At 45.7% G+C, this 24878-nt stretch overlaps 1 long non-coding RNA gene across 1 annotated transcript in view; it reads left to right on the forward strand.

The window, feature by feature from the left end:
* LOC113632181 (uncharacterized) overlaps positions 1-24878 on the forward strand; it is a 66226-nt gene that overhangs the window by 15266 nt on the left and 26082 nt on the right. Inside the window, exon 2 of the long non-coding RNA XR_003437716.1 lies at positions 10449-10507. This is a non-coding gene — a long non-coding RNA (uncharacterized LOC113632181). The remainder of the gene's footprint in view (positions 1-10448; positions 10508-24878) is intronic.

Below are 24878 nucleotides of genomic sequence, written 5' to 3' on the forward strand. Positions count from 1 at the left end.
AGCAGGCACTATGTTGTATTTATTTTCGAATCTCCAGCATTTCACGCATGCTTAGCATAATGATTTGTGTATGAACAGGTAAGAGAATTTAAGGAGTACTTTCCCACTATATTCTTGTATGGTCAGATAATAACTGAGATATTAGATTCAAGCCTGGGTACCATGTTTAAAATGTTTTAAGGGGCCACTGATAATTCTAATTGTCTATTGAGGGCAACCATGGTGGTGTGTCTGGAAGTCATGCTGTATCAGATCTGCTGGAAGGAACTGAAGATGTTTATTGTGGAAACGAGAACAAAGAGGATCAGACATGGACCTGGTTGCTTTTATTTTATTTTTTATTTATTCTTTACAGCATTATTATTTTTTAAATTTATTTATTTATTTTTGGCTGCATTGGGTCTTCATTGCTGTGTGCGGGCTTTCTCTAGTTGTGGTGAGCGGCGGCTACTCTTCGTTGCAGTGTGCGGGCTTCTCATTGTGGTGGCTTCTCCTTTTGTGGAGCACAGGCTCTAGGCACACGGGCTTCAGTAGTTGTGGCGCGCAGGCTCAGTAGTTGTGGCTCGTGGTCTCTAGAGCACAGGCTCATTAGTTATGGTGCACAAGCTTAGTTGCTCCACGTCATGTCGGATCTTCCCGGACCAGGGCTCAAACCCATGTCCCCTGCATTGGCAGGCGGATTCTTAACCACTGTGCCACCAGAGAAGTCCCCTGGTTGCTTTTAAAGACAGCACTGGGCCAGTGGCTAAATATTTGGGAAAGGCAGCTTTCTGCTCAATAATAATCATGATATTGGCTTGTATTTAGAGAGCAGTTACCATATATCAGGGCCTGACACGTGCTGAGGGTTTGCTATCCATTAGTTCTATACAAGAATGGCTTTTCAGGGCTTCCCTGGTGGCACAGTGGTTAAGAATCCACCTGCCAATTCAGGGGACATGGGTTCGAGCCCTGGTCCGGGAAGATCCCACATGCTGTGGAGCAACTAATCCTGTGCGCCACAACTACTGAGCCTGTGCTCTAGAGCCCGCGAGCCACAACTACTGAGCCCACATGCCACAACTACTGAGCCCATGTGCCACAACTGCTGAAGCCCGCATGCCTAGAGCCCATGCTCCTCAACAAGAGAAGCCACCACAATGAGAAGCCTATGCACCGCAACGAAGAGTAGCCCCCGCTCACTGCAACTAGAGAAAGCGCACGTGCAGCAATGAAGACCTAATGCAGCCAAAAATAAATAAATTAATTTTTTTTAAAGTTATCCAAAAGATAAACTTAAAAAGAAAAACGGCTTTTTAAAGGATGAGACTTGAGCATGAGCTGCCTGGTGAAACTGTGATCACTTCATGGCTGCAGACACTAGCAATTGCTGAGCCCTGGGAAGTTATATTTATAGGCTTGTGGTTTATCTGAAAAGCCCTCCTCTGACTTGGCTCCCTGCCTTATTCCCTTCCTTCTTCCTAGAACTGTCCTTCCTGAGAGCAGCCTCCTGCAGCACCACCCTGGGTCCCATCACAGCAAACAAATTATTAGGTGTTTCTGTCTGGAGCTTCCTTCCACTCCAGGCCCACCTCGCCTGGCTGGGACCGTCTCCTTTCCACCCCAGGATATGTCTCCTTCCAATGACTCAAAACTTTCACCTGGGGGCTTCCCTGGTGGCACAGTGGTTAAGAATCTGCCTGCCAATGTAGGAGACACAGGTTCGAGCCCTGGTCCGAGAAGATCCCACATGCTGTGGAGCAACTGGGCCTGTGCACCACAACTGCTAAGCCTGCACTCTAGAGCCCACAAGCCACAGCTACTGAGCCCGCATGCCACAACTGCTGAAGCCTGAGCACCTAGAGCCCATGCTCCGCAACAAGGGAAGCCACCACAATGAGAAGCCCACTCACTGCAATGAAGAATAGCCCCCGCTCGCCGCAACTAAAGCCCGCACACAGCAATGAAGACCCAGTGCAGCCAAAAGTAAATAAATTAAATAAACTAATTAAAAAAAAACAAAAAACTTTTCACCTGCTTGGATGATGACTCTGGCCAGGGCTGTGGCCACAACAGGCCTGACCCTTCAGGCAGCCAAGGGTCATTTTGGGTTACCCTAAAGTTTGTCTGTTTATTTGTTTGAGACAAAAAGAGTGAGGTAGGAGCAATGAAATTTAGAAAGTACCTGGGGGGGAAGAAAAAGCTGCGGAAATCCTTTTTCTAGATGTATCCATCCAGTTTAGGCCTCAGAGAGAAGAAAAGCGCAGACAAATAAATCTGATTGGCTGAATGCAAAAGGTGTTTGTCAGGGGAAGCAAAATGCTGTCATCCTCGCAGGATAAGCTATGCGGCTGGCCCTGGGACAAGATGCTTTATCTCACCAGTGGCGCCTGAGGCTGAGGCTAGGCAACTGCAGAATCACCAAAAAGACAGTGGCCTGAGTTAGACAAGCAGGCCTTGTGAAGTGCTGGCGAGCTGAGTCCCCACCCCTCTCTGCCCTCCCTCTCGCTTTCTCTGCTCTGTTCCCTGCCCGGGCACCCTCCTCTCTCCTCACTCCTATTTCTTCCGAATGCTTGATTTTTTTTTTTTCTTGGAAAGGGGCTAGCAAGAGTCCAAGATTTAGGAAGCTGAACAACATTCGGGCAGATCCCCGAAGCCTCGCTCTCCCCCACGTCCACAGCCATAACTCATATCTTCTATTTCTTCTCTTCTACCAGACAAAGCCAAACACACACTAACAGTGTTAACACGATAAATATCAGCAGTCCTGACCTTTCTCTCTGGGTCCTGGAGTCGCCCTGGCTCCCAAGCTCCGACTTGCCTGTGCTTAAAGTGGATTAGCACTTACCCTAGGCCGCAGGGCCCTGCACTTGGGTTTGATGGGAATCAAAATAGAGATTACCTTATTTGACTTAAAAAAATTTCCACTTGAAAGATAGAATCCCCCAGAGAAATACACTGGGGCTTACACATACACAATTTTAAATTGGATTTTAAAAATAGTTTGCCAGCTGTTTGCTAGGTCGTGCCTTAGGTCTCATCCTTGAGTGATGTTGGGTCCATCTGGGAAATAAGGCCAAGAGGGGACAGAGAGACTGGCAAGGCGGCAGGATCCTGGATGCCTGGGGACGTTCCCAGGAGCCCTGGCAGTTGTTGCCATGGGCCTTTGGAAACCCTTGGAGCCCTGGCACCAAGGGCTGTGTCTCACCCAGGGAAACTGACGGAGCGCAGACCACCTCCCCTGGACCTCATCTCATTCCGGCACTGCTTCTTCTAGGCCAAGTCCCGAAAAAAAAGAGATGAAAGAGGACTGCTCTCAGCTGGAAGGGTCTTTCACACTTTTTGTGGCTAAATACTTATTTTAGCTCCTTGTATCACCTTCAAGTGATACATACACGGGCCCTGCCCAGAATTCTCACCACCCCCTCCTCTGTTTCTGCCGGACTGCTTTTCCTCTCTCCGGCCTCAGCCAGAATGTCACTTTCTCAGGGAAGCATGAGGGGCAGCAGAGGGCGGTGGTTAAGAACACCAGTGTGCAGGGGGGTTTAAACCCTGGCTCAGCACTTGCTAGCTGTGTGACCTTGGGCTGGTCACTTAACCCTTCTGCAACTCAGTTTCCTCATCTGCAAAAAAACGGGGCTAATGATAGCACCTACCTCACTAGCGTTGTTGTGAGGACTCAGCGAGTTCGTCTATGGTGTATAGAATATGTAAAGTGCCTGGAACGTGGCCTAGTATTAAATCGCATCTGCTTTTATTACCCTCCAAAGCACATCTCCCCAGGCTCAGCTGCCTGCCGCTGCCCTGTCTCCCCCCGCTCCTGTACTTCCGTGCAGCACTTGTTTACCGCTATTGCTTAATTATCTGTCTTCTCCACGAGGGCAGGAAGCATGTCTTGCCACTGGCCAGTCCTCATAACCTAAACCCTGCCTAACTTATGACATACTCAAGAAATGTGTTGGGTTTTTTTTTTTTTTGTTATTCTATAGCTCATTTTTTCTTTACGATTTCACAATTTCAACACTGAATCCTTTTTTTTTTTCGGTATGCGGGCCTCTCACTGGGTGGCCTCTCCTGTTGCGGAGCACAGGCTCCAGACACGCAGGCCCAGCGGCCATGGCTCACGGGCCCAGCCGCTCCGTGGCATGTGGGATCTTCCCAACCGGGGCACAAACCCGTGTCCCCTGCATCGGCAGGCGGACTCTCAACCACTGTGCCACCAGGGAAGCCCCTGAATCCTTTTTATTTATTTGTATTTTGACAATAACAATTTCATCCATACATAAAGCTGCTTTCCACTGTTCCTCATACTGTCTACCTCTTATCAAACTGGCTAGTTTAAACTCTCATGCAAAATATATCTTCTTACCATAGACTTTACTATCTGCATTATTATTTTTTTCTTTAAAAAATTAAAAAAAAATTCAATACAGTTTTTAACGGTTACTTTCCATTTACAGTTATTACAAAATATTGGCTATACTCCCCGTGTTGTACAATACATCCTTGAGCCTGTCTTACACCCAGTAGTTTGTGCCTCCCACTACAATAAGAAATGAAAAATAAAAAAGAAGAAATGCTAAAACACAAATATGATCCAGAAGACAGAGAAACGTGGGGCTCTTGGGTCATTTTTCTCCATCTACATTTGCTACATATACGTACTTGGCCTCTTCATTTTGTTTGTCTGACTGTTAAGCAAAGATAGAGTTGATGAGTTTTGAGTTCCGGGAATATGAGGATAAGGCTTTGTAATCACGTCTTTTGAAGGAGACTTCTGCCCCTATCTTGTTTTTCAAAATCCAATTCAATAGTAAATGCATATAATAGATCATATGAGAAAGTGTAAAAAAAAATGAACACCCAACTACCTACAACCCAGTTTAAGATATGTTACAACCCACACCATTGAAGCCCCCCTTGTGTACTTCTTCCCAACCCAGCCCCCTCCTAAATTTTTGTTGCTTATCCTCTTGCATTTCTTTGTAATTTTACCCTAAAATACTCATCCTTGAACCATCTGCCGGTTTTTCACACTTTTGAACTTTATATAAACGAAATTATACAGTGCGTATTCTTTGACTTGCTTTTCTCACTGCTCCACATGATATTTGTGACATTCCTGTATGCCGTGGCCTATAGCTGTATCATACTCTGCTATGTGACGCTCTGCCATTTTTTTCTCCATGTGCCTCTCAATGGATGTTTGGATTGTTTGCAACTTTTTTGCTGTTGCTGGCAGTGCTGCTGCGAACATTCTTGCATGTGACTCCTGGGGCCCACCATCGAGAGTTTCTCTGGGGTTATTTCTGGGACTTAAGGTTTATACATTTTCGACTTGTCTAGATAATGCTAAATGGATTTTCCAGAGGGATTCCAGCTTCCCATCTGATCCCAGGCCTCAGTCCCTGCTCTGTTCATCCTCAGGTTCTAGCAGACCTGTTGGAAAGGGGCTTTGAGACAGGGCCAGAGAGAAGCCTGTCAGCTTGCACTGCAGTGACCCCCACTTCCGGGCACAGGAGGTGACAACCTTGCCTGAACAACCTGGAAAATCTCCCCCTGTGGCTTGGGTGGGGTCTGGCTCACAAGCACCACTCAGAGCTGCACAGACAGGAGCAAACTCTGTTGACCCAAAGGCAAAAAGTCCAGTGAAACCCAAACAAATGTCTGGAAACAATATTCTGGCTAATCCATTTCTTTTCAAGATAACAAAAGTGTTAATATTTCTTTGATTAAGTGAAAGTGGTATTAAAAAAACATTAATTTCCTTGTTACAGCTTACCTTTGAATTCATTGTTTTAAAATTCCGAAGTGTCTTGAGTGTAGTGGGTTCTCAACAAATATGGACTTTTATTTGGGGCATTCGCTGCCTTGGTCAGCAGGATTATTCCGGCATCTAGCTGCCAAAGCCAAAAATGGAAATGCTCTCTCCTGTTTTCTGCAACTCTCTTCAATGATTTTATGTTGCCTGTTTAATAATAAGTTAAAAGAAAGATGTAACAAGGAAACCTGATGAATTCCTAAGGCCTGTTGTGACTTTCTCCTGGAAACTTACGTGTTTGGCCACTGTCAGCTCAACAGGGTGCCCCCGCCCAACTTCTCTGTCTACAGAGGAGTTCCAAGTTTGTTGGTCACTCACACCCCCTTTTGAGAAGGCATGTTGATCCTTCAAGAAAATGATCCTTGGGGCAGTTTGTAAGCAAAATCTGTTGTTAAAAGCAAGAAGCTACAGAAATAAGCCAGTATTGCATATAAACCTGGTTATACCTAGCTTGGGCTGACTGGTCACTTTGATTCACTAATACATTCTTTTTCTCCCGTCACATGTGGTCACAAACTCTTGCCAATTTGTCTTTTATAATGTTTCTCCTGCCCCTCCCATCATCGTGTTTGGTCCTTTTTCACCTCATGCCTGAACCATAAGAGACTGAAATCATCTCCCTACATGAGTTCCTCCTCATCTAACCCACCACCTCTGGATTAATCTTTAAAAAATAAAAACCAAGCGACAGCAACAAAACCCATACACAACAACTGTTTTCCCCATGATACCTTGCATTTTGGCCTCCAAACTCATTGGCTTCCATGGAGTAAAATCCAGACCCTTCAGCCAAGGCATGCAAAGCTCTCCCCAAACTCCTTGGGCCTCCGTGGCCATCGCTGCTGAAGCCTGCACAAACATACCCCCAAAGCAGCACAGCTTCAGGGCTCAGGACCCCTGAAGACAGCCACAGACCGGGGGTTCTGAGCCCCTGCTCCATGACGGCCCTACCTTCAGAGTTGTCGTTCCCTCTGCCCCACCCGCTTCTCCAGTGCACCCCGCACACCAAGTTTATCAGACACAGCCAGCCTGTGTCAGCCTCTGCAGCCTCTCCTGGGGCTTCTCCCTGCCCAGAACCCATCCCTCAGCTTGGGTCTCCCAGGTCCAAAGCCTTTGGGGCCCCACCTCCTCCAAATCTTCCCTGACTCCCTTCATTTGACCACCGCCCCCTCCTCTAGACTTCTGTCCTGACCCAGAACCTATAGCTGATTCCATACAGACCACCCAACTGGATTGGAAGCTCCCAGTGGGCAGGAGTTATGACATTTATGTACACCAGTGCCTTTCGTGTGTTCTGTGCCAATATATGTTGCATTTCAACATAGATGGTGAAGATGACAATGCAGGGGAAAAATAAAAACCAAATAAAAGGCTAATTCCCTCTTTCTCTATTTCAAATTAGACCCTCCCTCCCCCTCCTTCAAAATCTGCTAAAAAAACACTCAGCATAACTTCTTTATCATGTCATGTATTTAAAAAAAGGAAGCAACATTCTAGGGAATAGAGAAGTTGAAAAAGCAAATACATTTCTTTCAGTGACTCAAATAGCCTAGGAAAAATAAATAAACAACTTGGACCCGAGACAAAATGTTGTTGGCTACTGAGGGAGCTAATCCAGGTGCTTCTGGGTCTAAGCTGAGCCAAAGCCTGGGTGGGATAGTGAATAAGCCTTCACTGCTGAGCTGGGTCTGCAGGGTGAGTTGACAATAAGGGAACGCAGCTCACAAAAACCAAAAAGAGGGCCAAATTGAACCTCACTGTTCATCTCTGAAATACCAAAGGGTTAATATTGTGTGGGAAGAGTTTTTTGTTGCCGTTTTTTTTTAAACGCCCACATACTCTGGTAACTAGAGTGTGACAAGCACGAGAAGTGTGGTTGTAAATCCACAGGGTCTTGAGTGGAGACCCACCGTGTGATTTGGGACTTTCAGAGCTGTGACAGTCACCTCACAGTAGTGTAAGCGTCTTGTTTTGAAGGGTAAATAAACTTCATTTAAAGGGAAAACAAATATTCTGGGAGGGGCCTGTCTTTGTTAGGAGGTAGAACCACTTATCCTAAGTCACGAGTTATACTGCAAATATTTAGGTTTCTTTAAAGGAGTGGGAAAAAAATCTTTTTTCTGCAGTCTTTCCATCACTTCATCCTGCCCATCTCTGCCAAACCCATCTTTCTCAAAAATCCACTTTCACCTTGGGACTCTGCTCACAACTGTGTGGTGGCTTTCTGTTTCCTAATGCATGAATGTAATTATTATCATGCCTGGCCCTGAGGCCCCGGCAGTCTGTCCCCTTCCTAAAGCTGTTTTCCCCTCCCCACAGCCAGCCTCCTCCCTGCTGGGTGCCCATGCTTCACCCCTGCGCCTGGGTTCCACTGGAGGCCCAGCTCCTCCTTGCAGCCTAATGGAGATGTTCCAGTGCTCAGTGAGCTTGGAGCTTCCTGTGAAGCACACAGGAAAGATTTTCTGCGGGTTACACTTAGTTCCCTAGTTAAAGGGTAAAGTCCTCGAGGGCAAGGACCAGTCTTTTCCCGCTAAGCCCAACTTCTATGTCTGGACTACAGCCAGCCCAGGGTGGCTCTTCCGTGCTAGTTAGTCTTGTCCCCTCACTTCCTTCCCCCAAGACCTACACCATCCCCCTCTGAGTCTCAAATCAGGGCAGCCCTAGTGCCCCCACTTATCTTAATCAGATGAGAATAATCAGAGATGACGTATTTAAAGAAGCCTTGGGCGAGCAATTACCAATAGCTCAATTTCATTTACAAGGGACTTTCACTGTTATCTCATACAGAAGTAGAGGAGACAACTGTTACCTCCATTTACAGATCTGATGAAAACAGAGGGATTAAATGCTCTGTCTGAGGTCACACATATAGGATGTGTCAGAAGGGGCATTTAAAGTCAGGACATGTTTTACAAAACAGAAACCGGGGCTTCCCTGGTGGCGCAGTGGTTGGGAGTCCGCCTGCCGATGCAGGGGACGCGGGTTCGTGCCCCGGTCCGGGAAGATCCCACATGCCGCGGAGCGGCTGGGCCCGTGAGCCATGGCCGCTGAGCCTGCGCGTCCGGAGCCTGTGCTCCGCAGCAGGAGAGGCCACAACAGTCAGAGGCCTGCGTACTGCAAAAAAAAAAACAGAAACGGGCTCACAGACTTCGAAAACAAACTTATGGTTACCAAAGGGGAAAGGTGGCAGAGAGGGATAAATTAGGAGTTTGGGATTAACATACACACGCTACTATATTTAAAATAGATAACCAACAAGGACCTACTGTATAGCACAGGGAACTCTACTCAATATTCTGTAATAACCTATATGGGAAAAGAATCTGAAAAAGAATGGATATGTGTATAAGTAAATCACTTTGCTGTACACCTGAAACTAACACAACATTGTAAATAAATTAAACTCCAATATAAAATAAAAATTAAATTACAGTTTTTAAAAATAAAAAATAAATTCGGGATGTGTCTTTTAAGTCTGTCAATGTCCTTTTTCCTATACCAGGTTGACTCTTGGTAGCTAATGGTGATAATAAAGCTATTTTTATTTATGAAAAAGGAAAGATATGTCAATATGTATGTTTAGATTTTTTTCCTAGTTATTACTACCTTGAAGGGTAAATTCTAATTATTACTACCTTGAAGGGTACAAAATATGGAAAGTGTTTTTGTCTTATCTGTCTTCCTGAATTTGGGATTTTAGGATTATTACTGGCCATCTAATGTGTTTATGTTTATCACAGTGAAAACCAGTTAACCTTTTGGGTATTTAATAAAATCCCATGTGTATTTTAGAAAAACTACCCAAAGTGTCATATATTTGGTAGCAGTATATTGACATATAAAAGATAACATGTTATTTTTAGGCATTCCTGGAATTGTGAAACTTAGATAGCATATTTATTTTTAAAACGTGTTTATTTAGTACTTTATATGCATTATAAACCTAATGAAAACTCTGGAATGAGTGTGTAAGAACTGGCATTTTAATCTCCATTTTATTTTATTTTTATTTTTTAAAATAAATTTATTTATTTACTTATTTATATTTTGGCTGCGTTGGGTTTTCGTTGCTGCGCACGGGCTTTCTCTAGTTGCAGCGAGTGGGGGCTTCTCTTCATGGCGGAGCATGGGCTCTGGGCGCACGGGCTTCAGTAGTTGTGGCTCGTGGGCTCTAGAGTGCAGGCTCAGTAGTTGTGGTGCACGGGCTTAGTTGCTCCGCGACATGTGGAATCTTCCCGGACCTGGGCTCAAACCCATGTCCCCTGAATTGGCAGGCAGATTCTTAACCCCTGCGCCACCAGGGAAATCCTATCTCCATTTTAAAGATGATGAAACCAAGACCTAGGTTGGTGTGACCAGGGCCACCCAGCTCATTCACGACCACATCAGTCAGGGTCCCGGCAGGAGGAAGAGGACACACTTAAACTGGATCTTTTCAGCAGAATTCAATAAAGGAACTCTTTACAAAAGTGGGAAAAATGCAAGGGACATTGTGGAGTTTTGGGGAGCTACCTAGGCCTGTGAAAGAGAGAGGAGGGCGCAATCACCAGAACCTGGAGAGAGACACCTTCAGGGGGAAGAGACGGCAGCCTGCGGCGACCTAGGAAGGAGTCGGGGTAACTAACAACCAACCTCTCTCTCCTCCTAGAGATCCCCGTTGGCCTTACTTAGGCCAGAAGACAACGGAGCCTGCTGATGTCTATACAGGTCAGTCTCCTGGGGCACAGGGCAGGGCAGAGTCCAGTAGGGCGTGGCTCTAGGGTGGGTTAAGCAAGCAGATGGTAACCAGCACAGAGCTGAATCATGATTAAGCCTCAGACTTCCTGTCTCCTATTTCTTCCTATGCTCTTTCCATAACACCGTGGCTTAGACACACTGGGTCTTAGCAGAGAATTCCAGAGACGATCCCTCCAGAGACCACCCTTAGGGCCACAGCATCCCTCAGCGTTCAACTTTAAGCTAGCTTCCTAAAAACTTTACTGTGAGGACAAACAATCCAATGGGACCTGCAAATCAGACAGAGTCAGGAAGCTGGTGTGCAGGCCAGACCAAGATGGCGGCAGGGCTGGCAGGTGGAGAAAGCCTACGCTGAAGTCATCACTGGTTCTTGGCCATCACGTCTTGGCAGAGGTGCCCCAGAGCCTTTAATGCAGCTACAGTGGGCATTAGCTACAAGGCTGGCAAAGTCTCAACAAGAAGAGAGTCTACTATCTTTGGCATCTGGCAACTAAAATATCTTGAAAGAAAGATTTCATCTCACAGCCTTGTCTATAACAATATAATTTGCGCTTGGTTACTCTGGCTTTATTTTTATGTAATGCCCCTGGCATGAAACTCCAGGTTTTATGAAGAGAAATTATCTTGGGGCGTTGGAGCACTCTGCTTTGGATGAGTTCTTTATTCACCTTTATCCTTGGTTTGATGGGGGCGAAAGTCATAAAAGAATTTAATGACAGTGACCTCTTCCAAACCCAGGAGCTATGAGAGCAGTGTAATGAGAAATGCAAAACCCAGTGTTCTCATAGAACACACACTCACCCACAAGTCATGGAGAAAGAATTCTCAGTTCCTGTCCTAGCAGAATTGTTTCCAGAGAAATGAAGTTATGGTTCCATGAAGCTCTATGGTCTGAGTGATCATACACTTCCCCAAAGAAGTGTAACTGCTAGAGCCTATAGTGACTTTGCTCTGAGTTCAATAAAGCCAATTCACTCCTCCCAGCTCTCACCCAAAGAAGAACCTATGCTCTTGCATTGTCCCCCAGGACTGAGGAATATTTTTCCCAGTTCCACTATTTAGCAGTTTCCCTAGTACCATTGGAATCAACCAAAGAGGCACCACGGTAAACCCATGGATTCTCATGGCAATGGCTTTGGCACAATGGTCTCCTGGCCGTTTCTGCCTCAGGGCTTTTGCACTTGCTGATCCCTCTTTCTGGACTACTCTTACCCCAGATTTCTTCATGGGGTGAGAATATACACAGAAGTGGAATTGCTGGATCAAATGATAATTCTATGTTTAATTTTTTGAGGAGTTGCCCTACTATTTTCCACAGTGGCTGCACAATTTTACATTTTCACCAGCCCACCTAACCTACTTTTACTTATATATCTTGTGTAGTGTCCCTACTCTCTTTTTTTTTTTTAATATTTATTTACTTTTATTTAGGCTGTGCTGGGTCTTTGTTGCGGCATGCAGGATCTTTAGTTGCAACATCCGTACTTCTTAGTTGTGGCACGCGCACTCTTAGTTGCGGCATGCGGGATCTAGTTCCCCAACCAGGGATGGAACCCGGCCCCTTACCCACAGGACCACCAGGCAAGTCCCTTCTCTTACTTGAATGTAAATTTCACAAGGGGAGAGATTTGCTCCCCAAGTGCCTAGAACCTTGCTTGGCACCTGGTAGTGGGTGATCCGCCAGTATTTGTTTAATGAATGCAACTGTTTCGGTGCCTCTGACCTCATTTGCATCATCCTGAACCCCTTAATGCCAGCTTCATGCCGTTGGAGCCGTTCTCAGCGCACCTCCTCAGAGGCTCCCCGCCTCCTCCGCGCATGCCCCTTGCAACGCTTCTTCCTTTCTGCTTTGTATCCTGGTTATCGGTGAACTTGCCCCATCTCTCCCTCTGAATCCTAAGCTCCTTAATGTTAGGGAGCACGCTTTGTTTATTGTCGTTCTTCTGCCATCTCTCTGGCCCAGGGAATCTATGCTCAACCCACACTCGTTAGAGGGATGTTCTGAATACCTGAGCGACACTGGGGGCTGGGCTTGGGCACTCCAGAGCCCCCCCCAAGAATCCCAGGCTATGTGGCCTCTGCACACGCCTCTGAGCCTGGCCCTCCTGGGTCTGATGAGGGCATTGGACCAGTGACTTCTTGGGTTCCTCTTAGATATTAGGTGTGCTGTGGAGCCACGTCTTTGACAGAAAGAGCATGGTCCTCATCTTCGAGAGCCCCCAGTCTGATATGAATAAAATAAATATGTCAGAAGAGGTTAAGGACTCAAAGGAAGCCTGTGCCCAGAGCTGTCCGTGCCCGGATGGACGGTGTACCCCGCCTCTCCCTCTCCCAGTCATACTCCCCGCTCGCTGGGGCTTCAGAGCACAAAACACCAGGAAACTCAAGGGGAATGCACACACTTCCCATTCTGGTGGAGAGAAAAAAAAAAATCTTTACAGCTCACGTGATTTCATTGGTTATTTTAAGCTGTTTATTTTTTTCTGTCCCATCCTCAGGGAATAAACATTTGCAGGCAAAACTTGGACTTTGGCGTCTTCCCCCCTTTGCTTAGCTATTTGTGTATAAATACGACTTGAGTAAAATCTCGAAAGGACTGCCAGTCCCGCCTACCCCGCTCCCACTTCCTCTTATTTTGTAAGAAAGACTTAATGAGTTTGTACCCAAGAGCGGAATGCTTCGATGACACTTAAAGCCCTCCACGTATTTAAAAAAAACTCTTTTCAAATGCATAAACAATGCACTAACAATAGTTACAGATTATTAAACAAATCACTCATAGTCCAACAACCCTGACAAAATGCTTTTTATTTTTACCGATTACCTTCCAGTTTTACCCTTATGAGTACATAGTTTACACCGTGGTCATCAGACCGTATAATACCGCCTTGCATGCTACATTTTCCTTTTAACATCTGTAGACAAGTGTATTATTCTTAAATATTACCATTTGGTAAATCCAGGTCAGATCTGTCACTGATTGATTGCCGAGTGAGTGGTTACTGGGCTGTATAGGATACAGAAAGATAGAAATTGTCCCTGCCCTCAAGGAGTTTACAGTCTCACGGAGAGATAAGACATGCATACAGGAAACAATCTCGGACAGTCGGTAGTTACATGGAAAGGTGTGTGCGCAGTACAGATGACAATGTACTCGTGGTAAGCAGGTGTTCTGTGTGGTGGAGAGTTTCTCAAGGGTTGGGGAACTGAGAGAAGCCTGCCTCCCCTTGAAGGTGAGAGGGTGATGTGATGAGCAGTTCTGAAGAGGCAGAGGGAAGGGAGGAGAGGGTTCAGATAAGGATGAACGCTCGAAGGGGCTGAATACAGGGGACATACAGTTCAGATAATACAGCTCGAAGGGGCTGAATACAGGGGACATACAGTTCAGATAAGGATGAATGTTCGAAGGGGCTGAATACGGGGACATACAGTTCAGATAAGGATGAATGTTCGAAGGGGCTGAATACGGGGACATACAGTTAGTTTGGGAACCACTGGAGCAATTAACCCCACAGGTACAGAAGGTGACTTTGTTGGGGAATGGTAGGACCAAAGACACGAAGATGCTGAGAATGAGAAAGAGAGCTGGAGCTTCCCGAAAGGGAGACAGAACACAAAGTCGATGTGACTGGGATGACGGAGAGAGATGCGGGGGATTCAGTGTTGTTGTCTCAGTGGTCTAGCGGGAGCGCAGGTTCTTGCTGCTGCTGTTGTTTTGGTTTTGAGATACATGGCATCTATCTATCTAGATGCAGCCAGTAGATCTGGGGAGATTTAAAATACTGGGGAGCAGGAGGTGGAAGGAAAGCAGGCCCTGGGCCTTGGGGAGGGATGGCACGCCAGGACTCACAAGTAAACACACAGGTCAAAGCAGGACCTCTCTCCTCTGGTTTATTGCTCTCTTCCTGCCTAGAGCAGTGCCTGGCACTGAGGGAGTCCTTATAAGTACAGTATTTGTTGAATGAGAGCTGAATCAAGTCTAGTTTTGCAAAATTTCTGTACAAAGTCCAGCACATCTCAATTCCTCCTCCAGGCCTCAGTGTCAGCTCGCTATGATGGAGTTATTTTTCCAAGTGCGCCTCATGGCCCTTTTGGGCCGGGTCAGGCCGGGAAGCCACATGAGTCTCACTAATCCTGAGCCTTGCTGAGGCCTGTAACGATTGGCACTGGGGGACAATGACTTAAGATCCCAGTTAGTCATCCTGGCAGCTGCTTCCTGCCTCCCTTCCCTCGTTGCCTTCTGTTCGGGCCTTTCTTGGGTGGGAAGAGGATATTACCCAGACTCACCAATGATTACCACTGGAAGGCAGCTTACCCAGCGGCACATGCGCCCCTGTCATCAGACAGATGAACTGAGTCAGGCCCAGAAGGGAGTGGGGCTGATTCAAACCCAGGGCTGTCTGGAATCAGCTCACAGGCCAGCCTCATCCACGCAAAAATCTAACAAATGTCACTGAGCATGTGCTACGTGTCAGGCGCTGCTTCGGTGCTGGAGAAACAGCAGTGAGCAAACAGACAAAACTGTGGAGGTGGGGAGAACAATCATCAACCAGATAACTAAGGTGGACGGTGAGAGGAGCCAGGGCAAAAGCAAGGGGGTGGGGGATGGGGCTTGCAATTGTAGGGAGGTGGTCAAGGAAGGCCTCGGCAAGAAAATGACATCAGAGCAAAGCACTGAACAGGAAGCAGGAGGGAGCGTGGGGCCGTCTGGGTGAAGAGTAGTGCAAAGGCCCTGTGGTAGCAGTGGGCCTGGCATGTTCCAGGAACAGTGAAGAGGGATGTGAGGGGAGAGTAAGAGGAAATGAGGCCTGAGGGGTAACGGGGGCGGGGTGCATGCGGTCTCAGAGTCCCCATGTGAGGCCTTTGGCTTTTATTCTTCCCACTCACTGCCCATTGTCTAATTCATGACCCGACCTTTTCCTGTTGACACTCAGGGGCGCTGGGATGTCTGTGGGCAGAGGGGAGAATGGGGCAGCCAACAGGGCTCTTGAAAGCACATGGCAGTGGCGTGGGCAGCTGCCTGGGCCACCTGTGCTGAGCCCGCCTCCGCGTTCCTGCTCCAGAAGTCTTTCCAGCCGACAGGACAGAGTGACATCCCATTTCAGGATAGGGAGAAAGAGCACAGATGCAAAGCAAAGCCAAATCAATTGAGTACGTAGAATCTTTAAAATATCGGAGAAGGGTGGGACTTCCCTGGCGGTCCAGTGGTTAAGACTCTGAGCTCCCAAGGCAGGGGGCCCAGGTTCGATCCCTGGTCAGGGAACTAGATTCCTCATGCTGCAACTAAGAGCCTACGTGCTGCAACTAAAGATCCCGCATGCAGCAACTAAGACCCAGGGCAGCCAAATAAATAAATAAAGATTAAAAATAAATAAATAAAATGTCGGAGGGGAATGAGTTCATAGCTGAAGCCAGTGCAGAGGGCTGAGTCAGACCCCAGCAGCGCCCATGCCTTGGCGGAGTGAAGAATAGAACAAGTATTGATGTAGACGTGCCTGGCAAACACTGGTGCCCAATGGCAACCATTTTATTAGCTCGGGCTTCTCATCTCTAGTGTCCCATGGTTCCTGTCAGTGCTCCGTGCCCACATGAATGAGGCTCCTGCTTCAACGGGTTTGCCAGGGACCAGTGTGGGTGCCAGGCCCCGGGTGGGCAGCTGAGGCAGTTGGTTGATTAGCACAGTAGGTGTAGAGCAAACTCCTGCCTGCCAAGGATCCCACCGCCCAGAAGAAGCTGTTACACACCCCAGGGCAGAGCCAGGTGGGCACATCTGTCTCCCTGAGCATCTCACTCCCTCCTGGTGACCGGGTCCTCTGCTCTGTGATGACCTGAGAAAGGTCTGGGTAAAGCTGGAATCCAGGGTCAGAGCACTGTAGAGTTCAGTCAAGCTGGTCTTGAACCCTGGCTCTGGCTATAATTCTCATCTGTGTTCCCCACCCCTCCCCCAGGAGGGTCCTGTTCAAGAGTCAAGGCCAACTCAATTCCACAATGTTTTTTCTTTTCCAGCTGCCGGGCATTTTATGTGGGGCAGGGAATATTAAGATCGATAAGGCATGAACCTTCCCTTCAGAGATTTGAATCTACTGTGTATGTGTGGAGTACACACATGTGTGTATATGCACATTAACTCACACATGCGTGTGGGAGGCTGCCTGAGATATTAGTAGGAAGAATCCTGAACTTGAGTGAGATGGCTTTGTCCCAAGTCCCCGGGGGCCTTGGGTGTACCACTCGTCTTCTTGAAGTCTTGGATTCCATTGCTGTTCAGCAGGGATAATAATGAAGCTTGCCCTGTCTGCGTTAGCGGGCTTGCTGGGAGGACCAGAGGGGCAATGCTCATAAGTGGGAAAGTACTCAACACACACACAGGATTGTGTACTCATGAACGTTCATAGTGTGTACGTGAACACAGAAATGCACAGTTATCTGCATGAGCCAAAAAGAATAGGCTAAAATCAAAGAAGGGGCACCAACGGTAGCAGGAGAAGAAACCTGAGAAAGATGCAGGATGTCATTCCAAATCCATCTCCGTATGTGGGCATATTGGTTGATGTAAGGCTGTGTGTTGCCCAAACCCTTGAAGGCCCAGCCCTCCAGAGTCCCCCTAGCTCTCTAGCAGAGCAAGAATGTTCCTCCTCAGTCTGAGGAGGCTGCATCCTCCCCAGGTCGAAGCCATCATTATCATCAGCTACAGCCATTATTATTATTATTATTTTTTTTTTTTTGCAGTACACAGGCCTCTCACTGTTGTGGCCTCTCCCGTTGTGGAGCACAGGCTCCAGACGCGCAGGCCCATCGGCCATGGCTCACGGGCCCAGCCGCTCCGCGGCATGTGGGATCTTCCCAGACCGGGGCACGAACCCGCGTCCCCTGCATCGGCAGGCGGGCTCCCAACCACTGCGCCACCAGGGAAGCCCATACAGCCATTATTGAGTACATACTAAGGGTGAGACGCTGAGGCTACGAGAACTAACATTTAGGAAGTACCCAGTACCAGATGTACAACACCATGCAAACATTTTGCAATCATTATCTCACTTCATTGTTGACCATAGCTCTGCAAGATAGGTATTGCTATCTTCATTTTATGGAATAATAATAATAAATACTATTATTAAATGCTTACAAAGTGTTTAACACGTATTAATGCACTTAATCCCCATGAGAGCCTTGTGAGGTAACCACAATTATTCTTTATTCCCACTTTTTGGAGGAGGAAACTGAGACAAACTGAGGTTAAGTAACTTTTCCAAGGTCACACAACTGGTATGTGGTTGTGCCCAAATGCTTTTTCTTGCTGATTACTCCCTTGCCTTTCTTAATCTCTGTGCTATATCACAGGGAACTACATTTCCCAGGCTCCCTTGCTCTCCAGTTTCCCGGTTGATTCAGCCAATGGCAAGCACTAATGGAAGCTTGGAGAGAGGGAGGAGGAGAGAAGCCAGAGTATTTTTCCCTGTCCCTCTCTCTGCTTCCTGTGGTGTCTCTGGCAACAGCTGTGTCTCCCGTGGCTCCTGTATCTGCTCCACAGGCCCTTGCTCCATGGTCCCAACTCCCATCAGGCAACCTTATGGGGTTCTAGATTCCATCACATGGCTCCCACTCTACGCTTTAGCAATAGTACATCCTCCTCCTGTTGCACCCCCAGTAGAATAGCTTCCTATTTTTGCATTAAGCTACTTAGTCCTTCCATATCATGTCACCAATTCCCTGTATTAAATCCCCTCTGCTTAAAAGACCTAGAAGACTTTGCATTTGCCTGGGTGGACCTTGCTGATATCCAGAAAAAATGACTGTAGAGTCCATAGTCTTAATCTTTTCAGATGAGAAAACTGACTCAGACTTACTTCAGGTTGTAAAACCAATGAACTATAAAAAAAAGACCCAAGAAAAGTTGGGAAAAGAAAGAAAATAAGAGGCTGTCCTTTTAGATATCAAAACATACCTTGAAGCTATAGTAATAAAAACAATGTGTGCAGACATAGAATCAGTGGAACAAAACATTGGGACAGAATACAATCCAGAAACAGCTATGGGAAAAAAAGAATATTTTACTTGTTAAAGGAGACATTTCAAATAAATAAGGAAATGCTGCTGGAGGGATTAATTCACCCATAAATTTGAGAAAAGACCCCCAAATAAATTCCAGATGGATTGAGGAGCTAAACCATATGAAATTACTAGAAATAAATACAGGAGAACTTTTTTTTTTTTTAATCTTGAGATTAGGAAAGCTCTTCCCAAACAAGACTGAAAATACAAAAACCATAAAAGGATAAAGCTGACAGGCTTACAATTTATATAACAGTTTAAAATATAAAATTTTGGTGTGGAAAAGAACTCAAGGCTTTATATAAGTTCTTGCCTAACTGGCTTTGTTTGGAATCTCCGAAATGCTCTGAAAATGGGAAGGGAAGCTGGGACTCGATTTCTTGGGTGCTCTTCCTGTTCTTGAATGGGAGGAATTGTACATTTCTATCTAGCACTTCAGCCAGCTCGAGACACAAGGAGCCACCTCACAAAGGTGGGGGAGATCCTGCCTGCTCCCTCACGGGCAACTTTCATTGAGTCCTTAAACTGCAAAAAAAGAGATAAGCTCAAGCCAAAGGTATTTGGAAAGTGGAGATGAAGAGGGCAGAAATTCTGTACTCTTTTTAGAGAAAGTTATCCACGTGGCCTACTTATTTGCTCATGAGTGTTTGGGAGAGGGCTAGGGGGACAGAACAGAGAAGGTTCTGAATAACTGATAAGTGGGCATCCAAAGCAGATGGGCGAGGAGGCATCACCTAGAGCAGGAGGACAGCTAAACGGAGCACTTCATTCTTAATTAGTTTATATTAAAAAGTGTGATGCTTTTCTTCGTACAGAAAACTTTATTTTCTTCCTGTGGTGTAAACTGGGTCTCTAAATGGTTTAAATTATTTTGTTTCTAGTTTATCAATTTCCACATTATTTTTTTCTGAATTAGAGTTTTTCTTTATATTATTTAAGTACATACAGCAACAAGTAAAATAAGTTCAAATAGTAGAAGTTTCTGGTTCAACTGTTAATTGGACATTTTACCCTGACTCAGAACATGGACTTTTTGTCCAAATGTGATTTGTTCTAAGGTTTGTTACCCTCGTGGGATTTATTTAATGAAAGCATTCAAATAATAAGATTTGTTTTTGTTGGAAAATATTGAAAAATAATATTGTAGATCTATCCAAAGAATATCTATGATGCTTTTACAAAAAAAAAGCAAGTTCTAGGACATAGGTATAGGTATGTTCTCTTCTTTGTAAAAAATAGAAAAACAAAAAGAAACTTATAGGTGACATATGTATATATGTCTATGAAAGGGTCTGAAAGGACGCCGCCCACAGTTGGTACCACCTGGGGAGTAGAGAATGAAGAGGGTAAGGAGAAGCGGTTTACCTTTTACCTTACGCATTTCTGTATTCTTTTTTCTTCTAGAAGCATATGCTACTATGTAATTTTTTATTCCAATGAAAAAAATGTAAACAAGGCTGATGAGACACAGAGTCAGGATTTAAATCCAGGCTGCCTCTGACCCCAGGCTCACCTGGTCATGGAGAAGACAGCACGCACACCTGCCAAGAAGAGCCCACAGTTGCTGAGTGAGGATGGTTGAGAACAGCATCTCAGGAGTCTGGTTGTGGGAGTGACCACCGAGCCATGGGGCAGGTGGAAAAGGAGGAGAGGACCTTCTAGGCAAGGAGAGGATGAGGGGAAAGAACAACAACGTCCTTAAGACAGAGTGGGGATGCTTGGGACAACTGCTGGGCTGGAGGGCTTGGGCAGCCAAGTCCTAGGGGTGAGTGGCGAGGTGGGAAGAAAGCAGGTGTGGGCGGGTGAGGGACTGAGACTTGATCCGGCGCTCTGAGGAGAATGATCTAGATGGAAGTTCCCAAAGTGTGGTTTGGGGACCCCTAGGAGACCTCAAGTCCCTTCCAGGGGCTCTGTGAGTTCAAAACTACTGTCACAACAATACTAAAATATTATTTACCTTCCTTACTCTCATGCTCTCATGACTGTGCAGTGGAGTTTTCCACAGGCTGCATGATGTGTGATGGTGTCATCACTCTGATGTTAACATGTGATAGGGTATTTTTTATTTATTTATTTTATTTCTTTCTTTTTTTTTTCTTTTTTTTTTTTTGCGGTACGCAGGCCTCTCACTGTTGCGGCCTCTCCCGTTGCGGAGCACAGGCTCCGGACGCGCAGGCCCAGCAGCCATGGCTCACGGGCCCAGCTGCTCCGCGGCATGTGGGATCTTCCCGGACCGGGGCACGAACCCGTGTCCACTGCATCGGCAGGCGGACTCTTAACCACTGCGCCACCAGGGAAGCCCGATAGGGTACTTTTTAATGAATTAATAAATATTTTAAAAATTTCCCAGATTTAACTTCTAATACAGTAAATATTGATAGATATAACCCACATAAACAAAACTCTTTGGGGTCCTCAGTAATTTTTAAGAGTGTAAAGGGGTCCTGACCTCCCCAGACTTTGAGTACCACTCACCCAGAGAGAGTAGTGGCGGTGGGAATGAAGAGGAAGGGACTGTGGCAGGAGCTTCTAGCTCCAGAGATTTCCAGGCAAAGTGTTTAAGTGGATGCCTGTTTTCTTCTTGCTGCTTCCAGTAAAACGCAAGAGGAGGGAGATAAACTGCGGGAGGGACTGTTAAACAAAAAGGAGCTAGGACTTGATGGCTTTACAAATTCTCAGCCTCTCCAGAGGTAAAAGATGCTAAAATTAAGAAATGGCTTCTGAGGCAAGTTTAAGTCCAAGGGGATGTTCCAACAGAGGTCTAGAGACGGAGCAAAAGATGTGACTGTAAGTCTTGTTAAGACCACAGAAAGAACTAGGATAGTACCTCAGAATACCATTCAGACACACAAAGAGCTTTTTGAAACATGTATGCTTCACAGATTCTCTCAAACAGCAGAGACTCTGGAAAGCTTAAGAGCATCATTGTTCCTTTGCTGTCTCAGCAGGAGGCCAAGGAGAAGGACTTATCTTGCAGAGATTTGTGGGCACAGCTTTTGTCTAATGGAGAGAACCCCAATGAGAATCACAGGAGACTCACAAAGTTTTTGTGAGAATGATATCAGTGAAAACACTGCCAACTTAGACCGAAAGGCACAGGAGATTATACAAACTGAAAAAAGGCCATTGGACCCCAAAATTCTACTGGCAGAAAAAGGCTAAGAAACTACTTAGCTGCAAACCCATGGGCTACCCTTCATGAAAAGAAAGGCTCAGAGAACAGAACCAAGAACTCAGAGGGCATAGCCAAGAACCGCAGAGAATTATTCCTAGTCCTTGAGACCTAGTCGAGTAAGTTCCACCATTTGCCTGCTGGATTTTGGAATTGCTATGACCTTTCATGTGACTATTTTTTTTCAGTATGTGGGCCTCTCACTGTTGTGGCCTCTCCCGTTGCGGAGCACAGGCTCCAGACGCGCAGGCTCAGTGGCCATGGCTCACGGGCCCAGCCGCTCCGCGGCATGTGGGATCTTCCCGGACTGGGGCACGAACCCGCGTCCCCTGCATCGGCAGGCGGACTCTCAACCACTGCGCCACCAGGGAAGCCCCGTTTTCCGCATTTTTGAAGAGACATGTCTACAGTGTTTATCCTATGCCTGTTCCACTAGTGTGCATATTCGTGCTGAGGTAGATATCGTGTCTAGTTTCACAGGTGCACAGATTGAGAGGAAGTACATTCAAGGAACTATACCTGGAGTCTGATCCACACCTGGTCCTCATTTAAATGATGACATTTTGGATTTTGAACTCTTGCTTTAATGGGATGTGACTTTTGAGGACCTTCTGAGGGAGTGAATGTATTTTACACATGAGAGGGGATGTGAGTCATTGAGTTCAGAGGGCAGACTGTGGTAGGCAGCTTCTAAGAAGGTTCTCAAAGACCCTGACCTTCTGGTTTTCATGCTCTGTGTAACCTTTCCGCTTGAGTGGACCTAGTGCCTTTTTTCGTTTGTTTGCTTTTTTGTTTTGTTTTGTTTTAAAAATTTTTTTCTTTTCTTATTTATTTATTTATTATCATTATTTTAAAATTTATTTTTGGCTGCATTGGGCCTTCGTTGCTGCACACGGGCTTTTTCTAGTTGTGGTGAGCAGGGGCTACTCTTTGTTGCAGTGCCCAGGCTTCTCATTGCAGTGGCTTCTCTTGTTGTGGAGCACGGGCTCTAGGCGTGTGGGCTTCAGTAGTTGTGGCACGCAGGCTTCAGTAGTTGTGGCTCATGGGCTCTAGAGCGCAGGCTCAGTAGTTGTGGTGCACGGGCTTAGTTGCTCCATGGCATGTGGGATCTTCCTGGACCAGGGCTCGAACCCGTGTCCCCTGCATTGGTAGGTGGATTCTTAAACACTGCGCCACCAGGGAAGCCCTGGACCTCGTGTCTTGATTCTAGTGAACAGAATATTGGCATATCACTGTGAGATAATGAATGTTTTTGTGTGTAGAGGGGGAGGGGGATACAATATACATGACATAAAATTTACCATTTTAACCCTTTTTAAGTGTGCAGTTCATTGACATTAAGTACATTTATATTGTTGTGCAATCAACAGCATCATGCATATTCAGAACTTTTTTCATCTTCCCAAACTGAAACTAACTCCTCATTCTCTCATCCAGCCCCTGGCAACCACCATTCTACTTTCTGTCTCTATGAATTTGACTACTCTAGCGCTCTCATTTATGTGGAATCATACACTCTTTGTCCTTTTGTGACTTATTTCACTTAGCATAGTGTCTTCAAGTTTCATTCATGTTGTAACATGTGTCAGAATTTCCTTCCTTTTTAAGGCTGAATAATATTCCATTGTATGTATAGACCACATCTCGTTTACCCATTCATCCACTGATGGACACTTAAGTTGCATCCACTTTTTGGCTATTGTGAATAACGCTGCTGTGAACATGGATGTACGGATATCTCTTTCAATTTGTGCTTTCAGTTCTTTCAAGTATTTACCTAGAAATGTTTGCTGTTTTAAGCCACTAAATTTTGGGGTAATTTCTTACATAGCAATAGATAACTAACAGAGGAGCAGATTTGAGAGGTATCACAAACAGAAACTTCTTTTTTCCCCAACAATGCAACCCCAATCAAGAGAGAGCCCAGACCCTCTCATAATAAATACATTAGGAAAATGTATTTATTATGAAAATTTTCCAATGTACAGAAAAGTTGAAAGAACATTTCAATAAACATGCATATATCACCACCTAGGTTAAACTGGTAATTGTTTGCTGTATTTTCCTTATAAATTAGGTTAAATCCTGCAATTGCTGTTTTCATAGGTTAAAAATGATGTAATATTGGCAAATGTCATATTGTTCGATCTTATATTGTTCTATATTTTTCTGAACCATTTGAAAACATGTTGCAGACTTCATGATATTTCACCTCTCAGTACTTAAGCATCTCCTAAAAATCAGTATATTCTCCCCCATAAATAAACACCATTATTGGGACTTCCTGGTGGTGCAGTGGTTAAGAATCTGCCTGCCGATTTAGGGGACTGGGGTTTGAGCCCTGGTCTGGGAAGGTCCCACATGCCGCGGAGCAACTAAGCCCGTGCGCCACAACTACTGAGCCTGCGCTCTAGAGCCCATGAGCCACAACTACTGAAGCCCACCCGCCTAGAGCCCGTGCTCCGCAACCAGAGAAGCCACCGCAATAAGAAGCCTGCGCACTGCAACAAAGGGTAGCCCCCGCTCGCCGCAACTAGAGAAAGCCCGCGCACAGCAACGAAGACCCAATGCAGCCAAAAATAAATAAATAATAAAAATAAACACCATTATCACATCAAAGAAAATTAACCTAATATCACTTAAGAAAATTCCTTAATAAAATTTAATATATATATTCCATATTCAGATTTCTCTGGTGGTTCCTAAGATGTATTCTGTAACTGAATTTTGGAACCAGAAAATACAGTTCATATATTACATTTGGTTATTATGTCCCTTTGGTCTCGCACATGTTACTTCTAAAAGGATTCTCAGCCTCTGTCCATGGTCTTCAGGGTATCTCTGAGAGTCATGAGAGTTAATACTCAATTGTGTCTGTGTGTGTGCACACATGCTTGTGTGTGTCAGTGCATAGATTAGGTTTTCTAAGTGATGGTACACCAAAAGTTGAGAATTTGTGATGTAAAAGCAGCAGATGATTGACTTGAAGAGGGAGAAAAGCCAAACACCATGACTGAGCAGCAGTACACCAGGAGGCTGGTTTTGGGGAGAATGACATGGCTTTAGACAAATAACAATCTCTCTGTTCATCTCTAATTTGTTAATAATAATATTGGC

This window comes from Aethalodelphis obliquidens, unplaced genomic scaffold, assembly GCF_003676395.1.
Source record: "Aethalodelphis obliquidens isolate GAN/ISIS:26980383/991018 unplaced genomic scaffold, ASM367639v1 scaffold35, whole genome shotgun sequence".
NCBI lineage: Eukaryota > Metazoa > Chordata > Mammalia > Artiodactyla > Delphinidae > Aethalodelphis > Aethalodelphis obliquidens.